This window comes from Castanea sativa, chromosome 7, assembly GCF_040712315.1.
Source record: "Castanea sativa cultivar Marrone di Chiusa Pesio chromosome 7, ASM4071231v1".
Lineage (NCBI taxonomy): Eukaryota > Viridiplantae > Streptophyta > Magnoliopsida > Fagales > Fagaceae > Castanea > Castanea sativa.
Genome location: NC_134019.1, coordinates 31,140,927 through 31,147,612, shown reverse-complemented (window position 1 = coordinate 31,147,612; position 6,686 = coordinate 31,140,927). Strand labels below are relative to the sequence as shown.

At 32.1% G+C, this 6,686-nt stretch overlaps 1 long non-coding RNA gene across 1 annotated transcript; it reads left to right on the top strand.

Moving 5' to 3' along the window:
* Window positions 1-3,301: 3,301 nt before the first annotated feature.
* On the top strand, window positions 3,302-5,908 carry LOC142642821 (uncharacterized). The gene is made up of 4 exons (XR_012845741.1): window positions 3,302-3,793; window positions 4,576-4,661; window positions 5,106-5,215; window positions 5,529-5,908. It is a non-coding gene; the product is annotated as an uncharacterized LOC142642821 (long non-coding RNA).
* Window positions 5,909-6,686: the final 778 nt, after the last annotated feature.

The following is a 6,686-nucleotide window of genomic DNA, read 5'->3' as shown; positions in this document are numbered from 1 at the left end:
GGACAAAATTGTAGTAGATGCAGCATTACTCATTTACTCTAACTTGGAACTTAATTTATATAGACTTTTCCAGCAATTCATCACCTTCAATATTTTATTTATTGAACAAATAAATAAGTTTTAACCTGGAGTTACATCTATAAAGGAAATGAAAAAGAAGCCCACCAATATGAAAGCTAATAATCTATATATATAAATATATATATATATATATATATATATATATCTAAAAACTGAAGTGTGTTGTTGCTATGCTTCTGTTAACCATATCAATAGCCATATTATTCACCCATTTTTAACATTTTTTCTCTTAATTTTAATTCTTTTCTTTTTATTAATTTCCTTATTTCCCAACTTATTGTTATACTTTCTCTAATTTTTTCAATTTCTTTCACCTTTTTATTTCTCCACTACTATTAACCTTAATACCACTTTTTCTCTATTCTTTTATCTTCCTTTATTTTTTTGATTTTTTTTTATTCTCCTCCTCTTACTATAAATTTACAATTCTTTTTTCCATTGTATTCATAGTTTTTTCACACAAAAAGTGTTATTTCTCTCTCTAAAACTTTTTTTTTTTCATTTTTGGCGGATTTAAAAAAAAAAAAAATTTCTTGCATCTCTACTTTACGTTGATGAATTTTTGTAGTATTTGGTACTCTACCTTGGGTTGATGTGATTAAGTTTTGTGTTTTTAAGTTGTTATCTTTTTTATTCTCTTTAAGATCATATTGCATCATAAAGATAGTATATAAGAATTTGATGTTATTTTATTACATAACATGACTTGGATAATTTGTTGTTTATTACTATATTTTTTATGTTTAGTTTTTTTTTTCTTCTTATATTATTTTCTATAAATTTCTTATTGTTCTATCTCACATTCGCTCTTGAAAAGTGGTTATTTTATTTCTCTTGATTTTTTTAATTCTTTCTTACAACTCTACTTTATATTGATTACTTATTATGATTTTTAAAACTCTATTTTGGGTTCATGTGTTTTGGTGTTGTATTTTCTAGTTTCCAATCACAAGTGGTCTCTCTCTCTCTCTCTCTCTCAAATAAATTTTAGAGAATAAATTATACATATTCAGTATAAGTTTGATATGAGTTTTGATTATCATGATAGTCTCTTTTAAGAGAATGAATAATTTATTTAAATAAAAAAATATACATACATACATACATATATGTATATATTTATTTATTTTGCTTAAATGTATAATCAATCTCATGCAATTCATTTAAAAGTAACGACGATAAAACAAATGAATAATTGCCCTAAAGATTATATTTGTATATTCATAGTCTTTATGTTTAGAAAGACTTTCACTCAAATTTAGTAGTACCAAAGTGGACTAAAAAGTAATTGCCATACTTAAGATTTTAGATATTATGAGTTTGAGATTTATATATATATTTTAATAAATTTGGATTTAGATTAGGTGTTTTCAACCCAAACATGTCGTTTCTCATTATGTAAATGCACAAAAATATATCGAAGTGGACCAAAATGAACCGAAGTGATCCGAATGAACCGAATTGGACCAAATAGAACAAAGTAGATCAAATGGACAGAATAGGACCGAATAAACACGAATAGACAGAATAGGACCTAAGTGGACCGAATGGACCATATGGGACTAAATCAGACCGAATAGAACCAATGTGGACTGAATAGGACCGAAGTGGATAGAATGGACTGAATAGAACCAAAGTGGAAAAAATGGACTGAATAGAATGAAAGTGAACCGAATGACTCAATAGGACTGAAGTGGATCAAAGTAGACAGAATGGATTGAATAGGACTAATGTAGACCGAATAAGATCAAATAGAACCAAAAAGAAGACATAATGGACCGAATAGGACTAAAGTGGACAGGATAGAGTGAATAGGACCAAAGTGGACAGAATGGACCTAATAGGATTGAAGTGGATAAAATAGGATCAATGTGGAACGAATAAATCCAATGTAGACTGAATGGATCGAGTTAGACTGAAGTGGATTGAATAGGACCAAATAGAGCTTTAGTGGCCAGAACAGAATGGACTAAGTAGGACCAAATGGACCAAATCAGATTGAAGTAGACATAATGGACCGAATAGAACAAATGCGGACCGAATAAAACTTTTGAATATTTATTATTTTTATTGCATTTTTAGGGCTCATATTTCTAATTTCTAATGTCTATTTTAGTATTTTCTTTGTATTTTTAACTCAAAATCTAAATATTTAGCCCAAATATATTAAGATTTCATACTTTTCAACCCAAAGATTAAGAAAAAAAGTGAATTTTTGAGTTGAAATTGAAAAGATAACCTACAAAAAGAATCAATTTAAGGTCTCATTAGTCTAAAATGGACTGAAGGGGATCGAAATTGACCGAGTGGACCGAATAGAAATTTTTTAATTTTTAGAGAAAACAAACTATTTTCAAAAAAATTTAGAGAAAAAATTATATATAACATTACAATACAGAATAATTATTTATTTCCACGCGGTTTATGTTTAGTTATAGCAAAACATAGTTTCATTTGTAGCAGATAAATGATAATACAAGCAAATATCTTCTCCATTATTATCCACATATAACATGAGTCCCAACTCCCAAGAAGCAAAAGACAAAACTTCTCTGGTGGAATAGTAATCCTTAATGCCAGTAGTAGCAGCAGCTAGTAGTGGTAGTAGTAGTAATCCTTAATGCCCCGTGGGCTAAAAGTAAAAGCTTTGTGCCCCCTTGATTTGTTCATCTCTTTTAAGAAGTCCTTACATGTTTACGCTATCTCCAACCAAAAATAATTAACAAGCTAAGGGATACCTGGTGATAAGTGATTCTTAATTCTTACCACTTTTGTGGTCAATTGCAGTTGGCTTCAAAGAACAAATGTAGACAAACTTCAAATGGCATGGCATCAATGCCACACCCCATTTGGAAAGGACTAAGGACTCAATGGTGAAGCTGCAAAGTTCTTCTGTAACTTCCATTACTACAAAGAGGGTGCAAGTGTTCCTAGAATGGAAAGCAAGAAGAGTATACGGAACTTAGGGAATAGCAATGATGAATTTGGAAGCAATTACTTGAAATTGGAAGAGTCATATAAGAAGCGCACGGGAACATGAGAATCTACTGGTTGAGGGAACCCTTGCCAACCAGGAGGCATCATCATGAGTTCTAGGAAACAAGCTCTTAAGAAACACGTTTAAGTTCTTTTGCATTTCCAGTTTAAAATAAAAGATTAATCCTTTTTGTCTTCCAACTTTTCTTTTCTTTTTTATCAAGTAAAGGTACTGATACCTATCATCCATCTCCATACAATGATGCTCATCGTCTGTACAATTTAGGGTTGGCAAAATGAGCCCAAACTCATTTGCCTATCCAAATTCACTCCTTCTAATTAAGCTTAAGCTCACCCAATTATTAGTTGAGTGAAATGAGTATCAGCCTAATTAGACCAAGTAATTATTGAGTTTTAATTAAAAACCCATTGGAGCCCATTTAACCCAAAACAATTCACCCAAATTCAACCCAGCCCTTCTCACCCAAAATTTAAAAAAAAGAAAAAAGAAAAAGAAAAAAGAGAAAAGAGACCCAGCCCTCAGAGCCTCAGACGTTTCAGAGTTTCAAGAGAGTTTTCATTTTCCCTCATTTTCTCGGCCTCCAATCATGTTTTAGTTGGAAACCCAACGGCTTCAGCAGCTTCAAAGCATCGAACACATCAAAATTCTTCAAAGCTTCAGCAGATTTCTGAGTTGTTCGCCATTATCTCTTTCCGGTCACTCCAGCACTCATCGGTAAGCTTCGAATCTCGAATTTGGTTCCTCTTTTTAGTTACTCAAAAGTCTTCTTTTGCTTTCCTTCGTTTTCTCCGTTACCAAACATTTTACATCTTCTAATTTTATCTTTTCGGTAAGCATCGGTAATGCTTTGTTGAGTATGTTTGTGAAGTTTGGTGATCTGGGTAATGCTTGGTATGTGTTTGGGAAGATGGAGGAGAGGGATGTGTTTTCTTGGAATGTGTTGGTAGGTGGGTATGCAAAAGCGGGGTTTTTTGACGAGGCATTGGATTTGTATCATTGGATGTTCAAAGTGCACGGTTAGTGTTTGATAGAATGCCAAGGAGAGATAGGATATCATGGAATGCAATGATTTCGGGGTATTAAGTTAATTATAAGTTATTTAGCAATGTAATATATTAAGAGAAATTTCGGGGTTCAAGTGTTTTTTTTCGGTTTCTTGTTTTGTGATTGCATCTTTAATTGCCAGCATTGTTGGAAGAGCATGATAATGGTATTCATTTTTTTGATTGGGGAAAAAAATATGGTGTATTTTGCTTATTAGTAGTTTGTTGAGCTAAGTTGATAATTAATTATAAGTTTTTCTGACAATGCAACTTTGATGGGGTTAGTCAGTTCTAGGTGGTGGGATTAGCTTTAGTTATGGGACATGAAAATGTGCTCTTTTGAACTTCTGATTAATGGAGTAGCAATTCAACTTGCTTCAGTTTGTACAGCTTTTAAGTACTAAAGGTACTCTAAAGTTGTTGAACTCTTATAGCCTTTTGATGTCATGTTAGGAGCGGTGACAGTGGGGCAGCAGAAGCAGTCTGGGAGGCCATTTGAGCCAAAGTTATATGAGCGACCCGATGCTAAACCGATCAAGGTTAGAAATTAGTCTTCATAATATGGCATGGCTATGATTGATGCATTTGATTTTTACATCCTTCTCTACTTCTCTTTAGTGACTAATTGTTGGGTGTCCTAATGCAGTCTTGATGAATTATACAACTCATAAATCTTCTGATGTTGGACACTTCTTTTTTGATGATTTAGAATAGTTGTATTAAGTAAAAATTATGAGTCACTGTCATTCATAGAAATATTACATCAGTTGTTCATCCAATATATGTATATATGCATAGACATTCACGAGTGATGATAGTGGTTCAAGCAACATTGTTTAAACTATAATTCTTTATGCCACATTATATGAGTGGTCAGGTTTTAGAATGGTTCAAAGTGCTGAGTTTTTTTTTTTTTTTAATTGTACTAATATTCATTAATCTGTATTTGATGTACTAATAAATGCTTTGCTTTCCTTTTTCAGTTGTACATGATTTTGAGGAAGAAAGCCTTGTGGAGGATTTTGGCAACTTGTGCCTATCTCAATCTAGTTCATATGTTGATGAGGATTAGGAGAAACAAAGCTATTTTAAGGTAAATTTTTCTGTTGTTTGTGTAATTTTTCTATAGGTTTTGGTAGTGGGAGCTAATTGTTCTTGTTTTAATTATTATGCCTTCTGTCACATTTATTACTTCATTATACCTTTTCATAAATTGCTAGTTCATGGGATATATCCATTTTATAGAGAAATTTATACTTACTTGGTCTTGCTGGGATGATATAACTTTTGAAGTGAGAGTTGCCATGGATGAGATTTCTTAAATATAAGAAGTTTTGTGACTTGATAGTAAAGTATATTGGATGACATTATGTTTTTCACTTCTATTTTTCTCCCTTTCTGTGCAGCTCGTATCTACCGCATACAAGAAAAAAGAGGTTAACATCTACAATCCTAAGGCTGCAATTTTTTTTTAGTTTGAAGAAGACTTTCTTGGGGATACATTTAAAAATGTATAACCTGCATTAATCATTGAGTGCAGTCTTTTTTATTTTGATCGGGTTAGTTGTAGATTTGTGTCTTTCGTAATTTGTATTATGTTGATGCAGTATGGTAACACATTTTGGTGCACAAGACTTTCGTGTTGTATGGATAGTGATATCTCTATAAAGAATGCATGGTCATACTTCAAAAAGATTTTGGCAGTATTCTGAGAAAGACATGCGGGTCAATTATAGTGTATAATTGTTTTATCATATTCAAATGTCTCTGTTGTTGACATGCTAAACTATCAGATTTGGTCGCCAAATACAGCAGCTCTAAATTTAATTCCTGTGTATATGTATAGAAATTTCAAGGAGACTTAAAACAAGGATAATGACATAAGGCCAATGAGATGAGGAGAAACACATAGTTAAGAACTTCAGGGGCCAAACAGATGCATCTGAAGGTTATTGTTTTTGAAGTTTATAGGTTTTTTCTCAATGTTGTTAGGTGCAGCTGTGTCTTTAATCTCATATTCCTATCAAATGAACTAGGCACGATTAAGCATTTAATGGCTAGGCATGACATTTCAAGCCACCTATTCTACGTAGGCATGTTACAAAAGAATTATGTCGGTTGAAATTGCATAAAAAGAGAGAGAGATGCATTTAAGGCTTAAGAAGAAGTCAAGCTATCTTCTAACATATCACATACGTATATTGCAGTGGAGATGATAAGAGCCATATTGTGAATCAAACAAAACTTCTCTAAAAATCTCTACTGCCATGTTGACAAGCTGTTTTCACACAGCTCTCTCAGGTAAAACAAAACAAACAGGGATGTTAGTTTCATTTTTGTTTACATGAAACTCGATATTATAGATATTGAGTTCTACTTCATTTTATTTTTTAAAATTTGCATGAAACACTTTATTTTTCTAATATCAGGTTTCAGCGGCAATTTTTATTCAGAAAAACTACATAAGTGCCTACCACCATGGCAAAACACGCATGCAACTTGATATTGGTGATATTGAGTTCTACTTAGAATTCGATTTTTACAATATTGAGTTTTAAAAAAAT